This window comes from Oncorhynchus tshawytscha, linkage group LG08 (assembly GCF_018296145.1).
Source record: "Oncorhynchus tshawytscha isolate Ot180627B linkage group LG08, Otsh_v2.0, whole genome shotgun sequence".
Classification (NCBI taxonomy): Eukaryota; Metazoa; Chordata; class Actinopteri; order Salmoniformes; family Salmonidae; genus Oncorhynchus; species Oncorhynchus tshawytscha.
Window position 1 is genome coordinate 78,648,242 of NC_056436.1, and position 18,466 is coordinate 78,666,707.

General features: G+C 42.4%; 1 pseudogene; it reads left to right on the forward strand.

The window, feature by feature from the left end:
* The first annotated feature begins 5,143 nt into the window (after positions 1-5,143).
* LOC112257008 lies at positions 5,144-16,482 on the forward strand (annotated as a pseudogene).
* Positions 16,483-18,466: the final 1,984 nt, after the last annotated feature.

Sequence of the window (18,466 nt, forward strand, 5' to 3'; positions counted from 1 at the left end):
TGTAATGAATGGAGACTGGGTTTAAAGGAGAAGGACACCCCCACCACCCCCTTACCTTCTGGTCTGGGTTTTAGGTTTTGATTCTCAAGGGTTCGGGTCATGACACTGCCTGTAGACACAGGAAGATCAGACACACAACAACCATGGCCTTCCCTGACAATCTTTCTCACACTAACACCCTTCCTCCTTGTAGTACCTCAACCTACCAGAGGGGGTAGCACAGCACAAGAAAACACGGCTCCATTCAAATTTGTTATTTTTTATTTAATCTTTATTTAACCAGGTAGGCCAGTTGAGAACAAGTTCTCATTTACAACTGCGACCTGGCCAAGATAAAGCAAAGCAGTGCGACAAAAACAACACAGAGTTACACATGGGATAAACAAATGTACAGTCAATAACACAATAGAAAATCTGTATACACTGTGTGAAAATTAAGTAAGGAGTTAAGGAAATAAATAGGCCATAGTGGAGAAGTAATTACAATTTAGCAATTAACACTGGAGTGATAGATGTGCAGATGAGGATGTGCAAGTAGAGATACTGGTGTGCAAAAGTGCAGAAAAAACAAAAAACATATATGGGGATGAGGTAGGTATTAGGTTGGATGGGCTATTTACAGATGGGCTGTGCACAGCTGCAGCGATCGGTAAGCTGCTCTGACAGCTAATGCTTGAAGTTAGTGAGGGAGATATAAGTCTCCAGCTTTAGCGATTTTTGCAATTCGTTCCAGTCATTGGCAGCAGAGAACTGGAAGGAAAGGCGACCAAAAGAGGTGTTGGCTTTGGGGATGACCAGTGAAATATACCTGCTTGAGCGCTTGCTACGGGTGGGTGTTGCTATGGTGACCAGTGAGCTGAGATAAGGCAGAGCATTACCTATCAAAGATTTATAGATCACCAGGTTATACTGCCCCCATTCACATCACAGTACCAGATTACACAGCCCCAATTCACATCACAGTACCAGATTACACAGCCCCTATTCACTTCAGAGCACCAGATTACACAGCCCCTATTCACATCACAGTACCAGATTACACAGCCCCTATTCACATCAGAGCACCAGATTACACAGCCCCTATTCACATCAGAGCACCAGATTACACGGCCCCAATTCACAACAGAGCACCAGATTACACGGCCCCAATTCACATCAGAGCACCAGATTACACGGCCCCCAATCAAATCTATTTTTTTTTGTCACATGTGCCGAATACAACAAGTGTAGACTTTACCGTGAAATGTTAATTTACAAGCCCTTAACCAACAGTGTAGTTCAAGAAGAAGAAAATATTTACCTGGTAGACTAAAATAAAACGTAATAATAAAAGTAACACAATAACAATAAGAATAACGAGGCTTTATACAGGGAGCACCGGTACCGAGTCAGTGTGCAGGGGTACAGGCTAGTTGGGGTAATCTGTACATGTAGGGTTGGGGAGAAGGGACTATGCATAGGTAAGAAAAGGGCTGATGAAGGCATTTCATCCCTGTATACTTCCGTATTCCTCCCATCGCTCGCTGTCCAACCCAGGCTGAGGCTCCGGCGTCATTAGCTCACCGCAGGCCTAATTGGGGCCTGTATAATAACCCGGGCCCCCGGGGGACACTCTAATGAATACAGACTATAATTAATGCCATGGTGACGGATATTGCCTTTTTGCCTACAGGGCTGGGCTCTTACACCAACTTCTCATCACTTTCTCTCTCTTTGATTCTCCTCGCTCTCTCCCTTTCTCTCTATCCCTAATTTTGTATGTTTTTGTGCCTGTGGTAGGTGAGCGCTGTTGGAGTGAAGACAAGAGCTCTATTTTTTTTCTCCCTCCCCAGCTTTCTATCTCTCCCTGTGTTTGTCTGGGGATGGCAGGTAGCCAAGTGGTTTTAAGTGTTGGGTCAGTAACAAAAATTGAGTTTAGCTTATTAATGATGTATTTATTAGTTTAGTTTATTAATTCAACCATTTTAAAAAACAAGCACACATAAAACTTAAAAGCCATTTATTTATTTATTTCACCTTTATTTAACCAGGTAGGCAAGTTGAGAACAAGTTCTCATTTACAATTGCGACCTGGCCAAGATATACCTGCTGGAGCGTGTGCTACAGGTGGGTGATGCTATGGTGACCAGCGAGCTGAGATAAGGGGGGACTTTACCTGGCAGGGTCTTGTAGATGATCTGGAGCCAGTGGGTTTGGCGACGAGTATGAAGCGAGGGCCAGCCAACGAGAGCGTGCAGGTCGCAGTGGTGGGTAGTATATAGGGCTTTGGTGACAAAACGGATGGCACTGTGATAGACTGCATCCAATTTATTGAGTAGAGTATTGGAGGCTATTTTGTAAATGACATCGCTGAAGTCAAGGATCGGTAGGATGGTCAGTTTTACAAGGGTATGTTTTGCAGCATGAGTGAAGGATGCTTTGTTGCGAAATAGGAAGCCAATTCCTGATTTAATTTTGGATTGGAGATGTTTGATGTGAGTCTGGAAGGAGAGTTTACAGTCTAACCAGCCATACATGCACATGAATAAAATCATCGAGGATAACACACAATAAAGTCTGGGACTTGTTTCCATTGTGGTCCTCTTGAGACAAGATGGCTGGATAAGATGGAACACAGTATGGCAGTGAAATAATAAAACCAAAACAGAGAAGAAGAACATCTATCTCATCATTCCAGTTACATCATAGGGGTTATTCATATGGGCACAGAAGACATCAAACATATTTTTTACTTTATGTTCAAAGCTGTCCAGAGAGGACATTGTTTTTTATAGGCAGAGGCAACTCATTCCATTCTGAGGCTCCAGTATACAAGAAAGTACCTTTCCCGGCATTACACCTGAACCTGTATAAGCACACATCAGCAACACCTGCTCTGGTGCTGTGATTGTGTGCATCCCTAACACGAGGAAAGTATTCACTTAGATATCTGGGCGCAGGACCATAAATACTCCCGTAAACCAAACCTAGTCTAATCTGGGACACAATAGCCTCAACAGGCAGCCAGTTTAGTTCCTGAAAGCAGCTCCTGCCTATGTGAGTACCTGGACTCACCTTAAATACTACCCTGATCAGCCTATTATGGGGTATCTCGAGCTTCCCCTGCAAAAGTTTAGATAAGCCCCCAAACCAGGAAGTACTAGCATAGTCAAAATGGCATTGGATGAGGGCAGTGGCTAGCACTTTCATGGAGTCCTTATCAAGCAGCTTGGACTTTCTAGCCAATAACTTTGTCCTGGCATTAACCTTCCCTAGCACCTTATTGGCCATGATCATTTCTTCAGTTTTCCCTAAGTGCAGAGATAGCTTATTATCTCCAAGCCATTTGCTAATGTTAGTAAGCTCTGTGCTAATTATGCTCTCCAACATAGTTTTACTTTTGTGAGACACCAGAAGTGTAGTCATCCGCATAAAGAAAAAGACGGCAAGAACAAGCATCTTTCATATCGTTAATATACAATAAAAACAGCAGAGGCTCAAGCACGCTCCCCTGCGGAACGCCACAACTCATTGGTTTTGCCTGAGACAGTGAACCATTAACCTCTACTACTTGCTCCATTCCTGATAAATAGGACTTTACCCAGCCTAGAGGGATACTGCTTAACCCCAGTGCCTCCAGTTTGGAGATTAGGAGACAGTGATTAACTGTATCAAAGGCCTTCTGTAGGTCAAGCAGTACCATTCCACCCAGATTTCCCTCATCGATCTCTTTCCTGATGACGTCAGTCAAGTAAAGTAGACATGAATCAGTGGAGTATGTTTTTCTAAAACCCGACTGAAAATCCGACATTAGACCCTGTTTGTTAACATATTCATACATTTGCTCATGGACAATTCTCTCCAGGATCTTTGATGTTACACAAAGGATAGATACAGGCCTATAATTCATCACTTTCTGCTGTTCTTCCCTTGAACATGACAGTTAACAACTGCTCCTGGTGTGCCCATGACATTCATTAAAGCAGTCCTCTCACCTCTCTGATTCAGAGTTGGGATAAACACATTTTGGTTGAATGAGTTCAGTCGTGCAATAGACCAGGTATCCCCTTTCCCTCCCCTGTGTCTTGGTGCGATAAAACCTGTCCAGTAGACTGTAGCCTAAAAGCAATGGATTTATGTCTGAATAGTCATTCATTTCAGAAACCTATTTTAGACCATTGTGGGTATATCTAATAATTATACGTAGAAACAGTCAACCGTTGAGCTCTATCAGATAATGAAGAGACATACTGGCTGGACTGTCAGCGCCATGGACAGCAACAACAGCAACACTGGCAAGTTGCAACAAGAGGTGGGGAGTCGAATCCAAAATAATAGATTCCTAGACTCCCATTTCTGGGTGTCAAGCTTCGATTCCTCTAGGAAGGAAACAATTTTCTGTAGTCTATTTAGAGAACACCAACTCTTGCATTATACAACAAAGAAAGAACAAGCTAGCATGAGAGAGAGACATGGAAGGGGCATAGCCAGGACATCTCAGGCCACAAGGCAGACAGTCAGAACCGTGCATCGAATGCTGTATTTCGCAATATCTTGGCTGCAATGTGTCACTCAAGTTCACTAAAGTAGGGGCTATCAATAGGAGTCAATTCAATTGTTGGTGGTAGGAACACAAGCATTTCGCTGCACCCACAATAACATCTGCTAAATGTGTATGTGACCAATACAATTTGATTTGAATTACAACAAATTAAGAATTACAGGGGGCAGTTTGGAAAACTAATACTGTGTGAAAATCATCTGGAATAACGCACATGCTTGGATAATAATTACAAAACCAACGTCTCTAGTAATATCCGTCCAAATAGGGCTATAACGTTAGCAAATAATAGGTTAATCACAGCATCATCTCATGGGATCCGTCAAAGCAGAGCACAGTAGAAATATCACTGAAAAATTATAGTTCCTACATTTCACCGTCTATATTCAAACAAAATACGCATTTTATAGGCAAATGGTCAGCATCATGCACCATGCCAGTCCTCTAGAACGTAAACGCAGTATTCCTAATAGGACTCTGCAATATTAGGTTGGTTGTGCGTACACATCCACTTCAGCGTGTCCTGGGAGTCGAACAAGAGTCGACTCCAATGAATGTAACCACAGAAGCCAGAGTCGACTCCAATGAATCCAACCACAGAAGCCAGAGTCGACTCCAATGAATCCAAGCACAGAAGTCGGAGTCGACTCCAGAAATCACGGCCTCGTGCAGCACCAGGGGAACCAGGGCAGAGGGAGTTCAGTCAGTGATTTTCCACCTTCTTTCGCGCGGTTGTATGTTTGGCGCCAGAAGTTCTCGTGCTCAGTTGCTCTCACAATTTACCTCAGTTTAAAGTTTTCCCAAACAACGGTTTCAAAAGGCAGGTAATTTAGCTAGCTAACAAGAATAGCAGGCTCAACATTGTACAACATTGCTATTTTATCGGCTATATTTAGAATAATTTGTTAGCTCGGTAATGTAGCTAGCTAAATTACCATCAACAAGTTTGCCAGTGCTAAATTAGCTAGCTACTTCAACGTTACTGTACTGAAATAAATGTATAGCTAGTGGTAGCTATCTAGCTAAAAGGGTAACGCTAACTTTAGCTAGTTTACCAAAATAGTTAAATTAGCAACTTGCTGACAAATTAACAGTTGATAATTATATTAGCTAACAATTTTCCTATATTTCGAATTTGACTAGCAATAAGTTACTGTAGCTACAAGTTCAGGGTCAAAGGACCTCAGGGACGACAACAACAGGCAGGGATGAGTTCTTCGGATGAGGTGAGTTGAAAAATGCCTAGCTATCCTATCAGCTAACGGTAACTAACTGGCATAATCAAAGATACTGATGATGGAGAGGTAACTCAACGTTACTAACATTATAACATTTAGCCACCTATCTAGCTATGTAGCTATCTGAGATGTTCAGGTGATTCCTGCTTGTGGCATTTATACCTGGGCCAATGTCATACACCTGTGGACTCGCACTAGGATGATTTCCATGATTTGAAGACCTATTTCTCAAAGATGGAATGGACCCATCTAGTGAAATGTGAGAAAGTGCGGTACAGAAACTTGAAGAGGAACCACCTGGCTATGCTTACTATAGGTAAGTGTCTGAGATTTGAATAGAGACAAAATAACATTTGACATTTATCAGTATTACTTTCCTTTATTTTAAACTCCTGTCATAGAGGAGTCTCTCTGCCTTTGTGTTGTATTGTGCCATGTCTCTACTCACTGGCATACCACATACCCAACCAGCAGCTCCCGCAAGGCGTGGTTTCTCTTAGGGCCTCATCCCTCCAAAATACCCTGGAGGTTACCTCCCCCTCCCATTATAGCATATGAATATGAACACAATAAAGCCCTGGCATTTGTTTTTTAGAATGACAGGAAATTCACTGTAAAACATCAACATTTTTGCTCAGACCTTGCTGGTCCCCGCAAAACTGCTCCACCTCTCTCTCTGTGTTGTATTGATCAGAGCATCTACTGTGTGTGCTAATGTGTCCCTCAGGGCTGAACTCCCCAGTACCTGCGTTTATGAGGAGAAGCAGGCCTAAATTGTTGAACACTGCTCCGCTTTTTGCACCCAGCGACTCAGAGGAGGATGAGTGGACCCCTCGACTGGAGAGATGCCCACCAGGTAGAGCTGTAGTAGTAAACGAGGCTGTTATAAGACGTATCATGTTAGTAGAAAGGGAGGGCTAGCGAAGGCCTGTTAATACTAGTCTATGATGCTTATTGAATATCAAGAGAGAAACAGGAACCTACTAACTCAGTATGACTACTCAGTATGACTAGTAGGTAGGACCTACCCAGATACCACTAGACTAGTAGACAGGTACGACCTACCCAGATACATGGACGCTGGAGATATTTTTCCATCACTTATTAGAGGACAACCTGCAGAACACATTCTTTTACATTTTGGAGTGCCTCATTTTTATACGGGATCGCCAAAACAGAAAGAGTACCTTATCACTCATCGAATATCAGGTTGTATGTCCTGTTAAATCTAACACGGCTCAAAAAACATATAGGAATATTGTGTACAGTGCATTCGTAAAGACCCCTTAACTTTTTCCACATTTTGTTCATCACAGCCTTATTCTAAAATTGATTAAATGTTTTTTTTCCCCCTCATCAATCTACACACAATAACCCATAATGACAAAGCAAAAACAAGTTTATATTCATTTTTGCAAATTTTTAAAAAATTATAAAAAAATAAAACCTGAAATATCACATTTACATAGGTATTCAGACCCTTTACTCAGTACTTTGTTGAAACACCTTTGGCAGCAACTACAGTCTCAAGTCTTCTTGGGTATAAAGCTACAAGCGTGGCACACCTGTATTTGGGGAGTTTCTCCCATTCTTCTCTGTAGATCCTCTCAAGCTCTGTCCGGTTGGATGGGAAGCGTCGCTGCACAGCTATTTTCCAGAGACATTCAGATACTTGTCCTTAAGCCACTCCTGCATTGGCTTGTGTTTAGGGTCGTTGTTCTGTTGGAAGGTGAGCCATCGCCCCAGTCTGAGGTCCTGAGTGCTCTGGAGCAGGTTTTCATCAAGGATCTCTCTGTAATTTTCTCAGTTCATCTTTCCCTCAATCCAGACTAGTCTCCCAGTCCCTGCTGCTGAAAAACATCCCCACAGCATGATGCTGCCACCACCCTGCTTCACAGTAGGGATGGTGCCAGGTTTCCTCCAGACGTGACACTTGGCATTCAGGCCAAAGAGTTCAATCTTGGTATCATCAGACCAGAGAATCTTGTTTCTCATTGTCGGAGTCCTTCAGGTGCCTTTTAGAAAACTCCAAGCGGGCTGTCATGTGCCATTTTTTTGAGGAGTGGCTTCCGTCTGGCCACTTTACCATTAAGGCCTGATTGGTAGAGTGCTGCAGAGATGGTTGTCCTTCTGGAAGGTTCTCCCATCTCCACAGCAGAACTCTAGAGCTTTGTCAGAGTGACCATCGGGTTCTTGGTCACCTCCCCGACCAAGGCCCTTCTCCCCCGATTGCTCAGTTTGGCCGGGCGGACAGAGTCTTGATGGTTCCAAACTCCTTGCATTTAAGAATGATGGAGGCCACTGTTCGGGACCTTCAATGCTGCAGACATTATTTTTTTTCCCCTTCCCCAGATCTGTGCCTCGACATAATCTTGTCTTGGAGCTCTACGGACAATTCCTTCCACCTCATAGCTTGGGTTTTTGCTCTGACATGCACTGTCAACTGTGGGACCTTATATAGACAGGTGTGTTTCTTTTCAAATCATGTCCAATCAATTGAATTTACCACAGGTGGACTCCAATCAAGTTGTAGAAAGATCTCGAGGCTGATCAATGGAAACAGGATGTACCTGAGCTCAATTTCAAGTGTCATAGCAAAGGGTCTGAAAACGTATGTAAATGCCATTCTGTGCCATTTTGACTATAAACTTTAATCCTGAAATCATCAATCTGAGGTCAAAGGGAGGTTATTTCCCCCCAATTCGATGCGTTCAAAACATGGGGTTGTTTAAAGTAGTAACACATACCGTCCACTTCATGGAAAGTAGTGTAAAATACATTCATTCACATAATTAAATATCTTAAGTTAGGATGATAGTAAATTAAGCAAACTCACAGATTTTTTAATATAATCACATATATTTCTCATTAGTTTAACCATTTTAGAGATGAATAAAAAAAATGGTCCTAAAGACAATTTAACCAGGCGCTCTAGGTTAAGGTTTGTGCAGCAGGCTGAACGTTTGACGTCCCTAATAGAAGAGGTCTGTTAGTAGCTAGGTAGGACTTATATTAATTTTCTGATCTTTCCCCACAGCATCCCGGAGCTTCCGACGCCCAACCAGGAGACCAGCAGCATCTCAGGGAGTCCCTCAGCCTGACAAACCTGCCACACCTGCTACACTTACAGTACAGGTAACTGTTTTTTAAAACACCTGCACAGGTGCATGTAATACATCTTGTGAGTTTTTGTTTCTCTTCTTCATTACGCTAGCAGATACTAGTCCTGTCAATGACTGGAGCTGTGAAGTGTGAACCAATTAATTAAATTATGGTTATAAAGTGTCTTCAGAAAGTATTCATACCCCTTGACCTATTCCATATTTTGTTGTGTTACAGCCCTGAATTCAACATGTATATCATGTTTGGTATGTAATTGCTCTACTGTAGATAAAGAGGGCTGACAACTCTTGTCTGTTCATCATTGTCATATTTGTCATATAACGCTCTGTCCCCACCCCCACCCTCTCCTTTGGTCCTCAGCAGCCCCCCAGTGGCGAGGAGGCAGGACCCAGTAATATGGGGACAGAACCCGCCCAGCCATTAATGGAGGAGCTGACAGAAGAAGTGGCCTTCCTCAGAGACGGCAGCCCAGCAGACACCCACAGTGGAGTACAGGAGGGGCTAGGAGCCACGGTGTGTGTTACTGTCATACACATAACACAACACACAATATATTTTCATTCATGTTGTTTCAAATCAAAGATGACGATGACACACAGACCAAGTGGTCAGTTTGAACTCTCCTCTTGTCTCTTTCCAGGAGGGTCAGAGTGAAGCGACCCCCAGCACCAGTGGAGGGGAGGCAGGGAGTTCCACAAAGCAAGGGGCTCGTTTGTTGCACCCCAAACCATCAACCTCAGGTAACAGAGACAGACAAGAATAGACTGTTAGAGTTTGATATGGTGATTTAAAACCCGTTTGTTTCATTTGGCTTCAGAGAAAATAGCTTATTTTGTGTTTGTACCAGGCCTGTCTAAGAGAGAGTGGCTGGAAAGGCAGAAAGCAGAGCTGAACACATACAAGCGCAGCAGAAATCTGAGAGACAGACCAAGAATCACTTACACAGAGGAGGAGGTCCCCAAAGATGATCACTACCTCTGTGAGTCATTATCTCTCTATCTCTCTGTGTATCTATTGCTTTCTATCTATCTCTCTCTTATCTATCTCTCTCTTAATAAAGACATTTCAAATGTCATATTATGTATATATACAGTGTTGTAATGATGTGCAAATAGTTAAAGTACCAAAGGGAAAATAAATAAGCATAAATATGGGTGTATTTAGAGGTCGACCGATTATGCTTTTTCCACGCCAATACCGATTATTGGAGGACCAACAAAGCCGATACCGATTAATCGGGCGATTTTTAATGACAATTACAACACTTATTTTAACTTAATATAATACATCAATAAAAATCTATTTAGCCTCAAATAAATAATGAAGCATGTTCAATTTGCTTTAAATGATGCAAAAACAAAGTGTTGGAGAAGAAAGTAAAAGTGCAATATGTGCCATGTAAAAAAGCTAACGTTTCAGTTCCTTGCTCAGAACATGAGAACATATGAAAGCTGGTGGTTCCTTTTAACATGAGACTTCAATATTCCAAGGTAAGAGGTTTTAGGTTGTAGTTAATATAGTATTTAGCGGACTATTTATCTCTATACCATTTGTATTTCATATACCTTTGACTATTGGATGTTCTTATAGGCACTACAGTATTGCCAGTGTAACAGTATAGCTTCTGTCCCTCTCCTCGCTCCAACCTGGGCTCGAACCAGGAACACATCGACAACAGCCACACTCAAAGCAGCGTTACCCATCTACTCCAAGTCTCAGAGCGAGTGACGTTTGAAACGCTATTAGCGCACACCCAGCTAACTAGATAGCCATTTCACATTGGTTACACCAGCCATTAGGCTGATAGGCTTGAAGCCATAAACAGCGCTGTGCTTGCGAAGAGCTGTTGGCAAAACGTACGAAAGTGCTGTTTGAATGGATGCTTACGAGCCTGCTGCTGCTCAGTCAGACTGCTCTATCAAATCGTAGACTTAATTATAACATAATAACACACAGAAATACGAGCCTTTGGTCATTAATATGATCGAATCCGGAACCTATCATTTCGAAAACAAAACGTTTATTCTTTCAGTGAAATACGGAACTGTTACGTATTTTATCCAACGGGTGGCATCCCTAAGTCTAAATATTCTTGTTACATTGCACAACCTTCAATGTTATGTCATAATTACATAAAATTCTGGCAAATTAGGCGGCAGTAAATGTTGCATATACACTGACTCTGCGTGCAATGAACGCAAGAGAAATAACACAATTTCACCTGGTTAATATTGCCTGCTAACCTGGATTTCTTTTAGCTAAATATGCAGGTTTAAAAATATATACTTCTGTGTATTGATTTTAAGAAAGGCATTGATGTTTATGGTTAGGTACACATTGGAGCAACGACAGTCCTTTTTCTCGAATACGCACCGCATCGATTATATGCAATGCAGGACACGCTAGATAAACTAGTAATATCATCAACCATGTGTAGTTAACTAGTGATTATGATTGATTGATTGTTTTTTATAAGATACGTTTAATGCTAGCTAGCAACTTACCTTGGCTTACTGCATTCGCGTAACAGGCAGGCTCCTCTTGGAGTGCAATGAGAGGGAGGTGGTTTGAGCGTTGGACTAGTTAACTGTAAGGTTGCAAGATTGGATCCCCCGAGCTGACGCGGTGAAAATCTGTCGTTCTGCCCCTGAACAAGGCAGTTAACCCACCGTTCCTATGCCGTCATTGTAAATAAGAATGTGTTCTTAGCTGACTTGACTAGTTAAATAAAAGGTATAAAAAAATACAGATTTCCGATTGTTATTAAAACTTGAAATCGGTCCTAATTAATCGGCCATTTCGATTAATCGGTCGACCTCTAGTTGTATTTACAATGGTGTTTGTTCTTCACTGGTTGCCCTTTTCTTGTGGCAACAGGTCACAAATCTTGCTGAAGCCTCTGTGATGTCACACTGTGGTATTTCACCCTGTATATATGGGAGTTAATCAAAATTGGATTTGTTTTCAAATTATTTGTGGGTCTGTGTAATCTGAGGGAAATATGTGTCTCTAATATGGTCATACATTGGGCAGGAGGTTAGGAAGTGCAGCTCAGTTTCCACCTCATTTTGTGGGCAGTGTGCACATAGCCTGTCTTCTCTTGAGAGCCAGGTCTGCCTATGGTGGCCTTTCTCAAAAGCAAGGCCATGCTCACTGAGTCTGTACATAGTCAAAGCTTTCCTTAAGTTTGGGTCAGTCACAGTGGTCAGGTATTCTGCCACTGTGTACTCTCTGTTTAGGGACAAATAGCATTCTAGTTTGCTCTGTTTATTTGTTAATTATTTCCAATGTGTCAAGTAATTATCTTTTTCTTTTCTCATGATTTGGTTGGGTCTAATTGTGTTGCTGTCCTGGGGCTCTATGGGGTCTGTTTTTCGGGCAGCAGGTAGCCTAGTGGTTAGAGCATTGGGCCAGTAACTGAATGGTTGCTGGATCGAATCCCTGAGCTGACAAGGTAAAAATATGTTGTTCTCCCCCTGAACAAGGCAGTTAACTGTTCCCTGGGAGGCATCATTGTAAATAAGAATTTGTTATTAACTGACTTGCCTAGTTAAATAAAAATACAATTGTGTTTGTGAACAGAGCCCTAGGACCAGCTTGCTTAGGGTTCATCTCTGTAGGTGGTTGTGGAATTGAATGCCTCTTTTCTGGATTTTGATCATTAGCGGGTATCGGCTTAATTCTCTTTTGCATTATTTGGTATTTTACTTTGTATATTTGTTTTTGCAGAATTCTGCGTGCAGAGTCTCAATTTGGTGTTTGTCCCATTTTGTGAAATTATGGTTGGTGAGCGGACCCCAGACCTCACAACCATAAAGGGCAATGGGTTCTATAACTGATTCAAGTATTTTTAGCCAAATCCTAATTGGTCTGTCAAATTTTATGTTCCTTTTGATGGCGTAGAAGACCCTTCTTGCCTTGTCTCAAATCGTTCACAGCTTCCCTGTGGCGCTGATGTTTAAGCTGAGGTATGAATAGTTTTTTGTGTGCTCTCTTTCACTCAACCTAGCTGTTTTTTTAACATTTTGAATGCATGTCTTCATCATAATAACTGACGTTTAACATGTTCTGTTTTTCTTTCTCTCTCCCAGACTGTGAGGACTGCAAGTCTTTCTTCATGGAGGAGTGTGGAGTCCATGGTCCTCCCCTCTTCGTCCCGGACATCCCTGCCCCTCTAGGAACCTCTGACAGGGCCAGACTCACCCTCCCGTCCGGCCTGGAGATCAGGACATCAAGCATCCCTGAAGCAGGACTGGGGGTGTTCAACCAAGGAAACACTGTGCCTGCAGGAGCCCACTATGGACCTTATGAAGGAGAGATCACAGACAAGGAACAAGCCATGGAGAGTGGCTACTCCTGGGTGGTGAGAGAAGTGTGTGTGTGTGTGTGTGTGTGTGTGTGTGTGTGTGTGCGTGCGTGCGTACTGTGTGTCATTGGGCTGTTCTTAATTTTTTCCAACCCGATCAAAACTAAATATGAGGGGCCTCCCGGGTGGCGCAGTGGTTAAGGGCGCTGTACTGCAGCGCCAGCTGTGCCATCTGATACTCTAGGTTCGTGCCCAGTCTCTGTCGTAACCGGGAGGTCGCGTTGTCCGGGTTAGGGAGGGCTTGGCCGGTAGGGATGTCCTTGTCTCATCGCTCACCAGCAACTACTGTGGCGGGCCGGGCGCAGTGCGCGCCAACCAAGGTTGCCAGGTGCACGGTGTTTCCTCCGACACATTGGTGCGGCTGGCTTCCGGGTTGGATGCGCGCTGTGTTAAGAAGCAGTGCGGCTTGGTTGGGTTGTGTATCGGAGGACACGTGACTTTCAACCTTCGTCTCTCCCGAGCCCGTACGGGAGTTGTAGCGATGAGACAAGATAGTAGCTACTAAAACAATTGGATACCATGAAATTGGGGAGAAAAAGGGGTAAAAAATGAACTAAATATGAATAGTTGTTTTCCTCAGATCAACAAGAGCAGACACTGGGACGACTACATCGATGCTGGGAGAGACACTCACTCCAACTGGATGAGGTGAGCAACACTGAAGTACAGAGGAAGTCTCACAGTCCTCTTCCTCCTTCTGTTTCTCTCTGTACCTACAGTGGTTCCTCAATTCAAAGTTTTGAGCTTTATGCCGCAACACTTTGTGGCAGATTGTGGTAAATTGCATCATTCCGCCATTGCGAGGAACCACTGCACCTACCTGTTTCATACTCTATTTGACAATTGAAGACCTCAATCTCTTGTACATAATTAACCCCCGACTGCTCTCTGTCTCTCCCTCTCTCTTCTCAGGTATGTGAACTGTGCTCGTGGTGAAGAAGAGCAGAATCTGGTGTCCTTCCAGTACAGAGGAGGGATTCTGTACCGCTGCTGTAAGCCCATAGCTGTTGGAGAGGAGCTGTTGGTTTGGTACGGAGAGGAGTACGCCAGAGACCTGGGCATTGTCTTCGACTACCTCTGGGACAAAAAGAGCTCTGCTAAAGGTCATTTCTCCCCTCTTCCTCCCCTCTTCATCCCTGTCTCTGCCCTTACTTTTCACTCCCCTTACAATCATTTTCTTTTTACCTCCTATTACTTCATTAATACTCATTATTATGCATTATTACTCAGTAATACCCATCATTGAACACTATTACTCATTAATACCCATTATTACTTCATTAATATTCATTAGTGCTTAATTATTAATCATTATTCCTTCATTGATACTCATGATTACTTAATTATTACTCACTGTTACTCATCATTGCCTCCGTATTACTCATTAATACTCGATATTACTTCCGTATTGCTCATTATTACATATTAATACTCATTATTATGCCATTATTACTCATTCATACACGTTATTACTTCATTATTACTCATTATTACTCTATTGTTACTCATTAATACTCATTATTACTAATTTCTCAATTGAAACTCATTGATTTTAAATATGATTTCTGTGGTGTATTATCATACTGGTCCTGAGTTTTCCCTGTTCATGTCAAGTTGTCTGGAACAATAATGATCATGCACCTTGTGATATTGATTTCTTTTCTTTCTCTCTCCCCGTCATCTCTCTCAGATGTGAACACTGAGTCGTCCCAGGTCCAGATCTTCTCGTGCTCTGGCTGTCCGTTCTCCTTCACCTCTCAGATCTTCCTCCACAAGCACATAAAGAGAAGTCACCATGATGAGTATGTCAGACTGTTGAGGAGTGGAGAGATCAGATCAGAGAATCTCATGTCCTCCAGCAACTCAACACAGCACCATGGAACCACCTCAAGTTCCTCCAACCCAGCTTCCACCAGGAAACAGAGCGAGATGGACAAGCCACGATCAAACCACTGCTCCCAGTATGGGAAGAGTTTCAGTCAGTCAGGAGACTTAAAGAGACACCAGCTCACTCACACAGGAGAGAAGCCATTTCACTGCTCCCAGTGTGGGAAGAGTTTCAGTCAAGAGATTCATCTCAGAACACACCAGCGCACTCACACAGGAGAGAAGCCGTTTCACTGCTCCCAGTGTGGGAAGAGTTTCAGTCAAGAGATTCATCTCAGAACACACCAGCGCACTCACACAGGAGAGAAGCCGTTTCACTGCTCCCAGTGTGGGAAGAGTTTCAGTCAAGAGATTAATCTCAGAACACACCAGCGCACTCACACAGGAGAGAAGCCGTTTCACTGCTCCCAGTGTGGGAAGAGTTTCACTAGTGGGGGTAATCTCAGAACACACCAGCTCACTCACACAGGAGAGAAGCCGTTTCACTGCTCCCAGTGTGGGAAGAGTTTCAGTCAGTCAGGAGACTTAAAGAGACACCAGCTCACTCACACAGGAGAGAAGCCGTTTCACTGCTCCCAGTGTGGGAAGAGTTTCACTAGTGGGGGTTATCTCAGAACACACCAGCGCACTCACACAGGAGAGAAGCCGTTTCACTGCTCCCAGTGTGGGAAGAGTTTCACTAGTGGGGGTTATCTCAGAACACACCAGCGCACTCACACAGGAGAGAAGCCATTTCACTGCTCCCAGTGTGGGGGAAGAGTTTCAGTCAAGAGATTAATCTCCCAGAACACATCCAGAACACACCAGCACTCACACAGGAGAGAAGCCGTTTCACTGCTCCCAGTGTGGGAAGAGTTTCACTAGTGGGGGTTATCTCAGAACACACCAGCGCACTCACACAGGAGAGAAGCCATTTCACTGCTCCCAGTGTGGGAAGAGTTTCAGTCAGTCAGGATATCTAAAGAGACACCAGTGTTGTAAAAAGAGTAAAGAAGTGGAACTTTAGATTCTCTTGACATTGGGACAGTGATTTAATAGAAGTGTAATGTTCCATCATGAAACATGAATGATGCGTCTTTATATAGACACTGTTGAACTATTTGGATAGAAATTATGATATTCATCAAACTGTCAACACTTTTTTAATTCTCTCAAAGTACTGTGTCATTGTAATAGAATTGAATACACATAAATGTATGAATCGTATTTTATAGTATGAAATCTTACATACATTTATGTGTATATTATTTTTAAACTGAAATGAATATCTCCCAAGTTATAAACATGACAATGTTTTAATCCATTTTTATGTGATAATAAAATGTATTTCTTTACTCTGGTGTCCATCTTGTGTATTTAGTGTCAGATATTAACAACTCACCCAGAGGATTCACTCATTTCCTTCATCCTTATCATTCCATGAATTCACTGTTGATAATGATGATGATTTGCATTCCATGAGTACATTTAAACTTTGATGATCCATGTTTAATCATCTTCAGGTACTAGAAGCCCCTCTTCAGCCTGCCAACACTTATTAACTTGAGTGGGAATGGTCAAGGAACTGACAAATTGCTTAAATCTGGATCTTGATAAAAGTCATTTAATTTGACCATGAATTCAATTAATATCAATCATTTAATTACACTTTTCAGTTATCTAAACTATTTCGAATAAAAAAACACTTGAATACCTACTGCAGGAGGGCTGCTGCTAAATGGTAGATTTGCATAAAATGTTTTTTTTTCTCCCCCAAATAATCCCTTCAATTAAAATCCAATCCCTGGATTCACAGTTTCTCTAAAGTAGGAGTGGTAATCTAGGACCAGGTCCAAAACTGATCCCCTACTCCAGTGGTTCACAACTCCAGTCCTCCAGTACCCCCACCAACTGCAGTCAGTGGACTAAAGTGACTAGGCATCAGGATTGATAATAAGGTTTCCAGAAGGCAGGGTAAAGTCATTAGTCATCAGGATAGATAATAATAAGGCATTTGAGGTAGATATTTTCCAGAAGGCAGGGTAAAGTCATTCGGCATCAGGATAGATATGTTATTTGAGATACAGTGCCTTCACATTTTGTTACGTTACAACCTTGTTCTGAAATGGATTAAATACAATTTTTAAAATCTTCAGCAATTTACACACAATACCCCATAATGACAAAGTGAAAACAGGTTTTATTTTTTGTGTGCGAATGTACTAAAAATAAAAAACAGAAATACAGTATTTACATAAGTATTCAAACCCTTTGCTATGAGACTCGAAATTGAGCCAAGGTGCATCCTTTTTTCATTGATCATCCTTGAGATGCTTACATAACTTGATTGGAGTCCACCTGTGGTAAATTCAAATGATTGGTCATGATTTGGAAAGGCACACACTTGTATATATGAGGTCACACCAAGCTATGAGGTTGAAGGAATTGACCGTAGCGCTCCGAGACAGGATTGTGTCGAGGCACAGATCTGGGGAAGGGTACCAAAACATTTCTACAGCATTGAAGGTCCCGAAGAACACAGTGACCTCCATCATTCTTAAATTGAAGAAGTTTGGAACCACCAAGACTCTTCCTAGAGCTGGCCTTGGTCAGGGAGGTGACTAAGAGATGGGAAAATCTTCAATAAGGACAACCAGCTCTACAGCCCTCCACCAATCAGGCCTTTATGGTAGAGTGGCCATATGGAAATCACTCATCAATAAAAAGTTTGCCAAAAGGCTCCTGAAGACTCTCCGACAATGAGAAACAAGATTCTCTGGTCTGATGAAACCAAGATTGAACTCTTTGGCCTGAATGCCAAGCATCACTTCTGGATGAAACCTGGCACCCACTCTGAAGTTTCTAAAACTGTTTGAATGATGTCTGTGAGTATAACATAACTCAAATGGCAGGCAAAAACCTGAGAAAAAATCAAAACAGGAAGTGGGAAATCTGAGGTTTGTAGGTTTTCAAGTCTTTGCCTATCCAAGATACAGTGTCAATTTTGTCCGATTGCACTTCCCAGGGCTTCCACTAGATGTTAACAGTCTTTAGAACCTTCTTTCAGACTTCTACTGTGAAGGGGGAGCGAATAAGAGCTGTTTGACTAAGAGGTCTGGCAGAATACCATGAGCGAAGACATGCACATGGCCGTGAGAGCGAGCTGCATTCCTTTTCATTTCTAAAGACAAAGGAATTGTCCGGTTGAAACATTTTTGAAGATTTATGTGAAAAACATCCTAAAGATTGATTCTATACATCGTTTGACATGTAAAGACTTTTTGAAATCGGACACTGTGGTGAGATTAACAACAAGTGTATCTTTAAAATGGA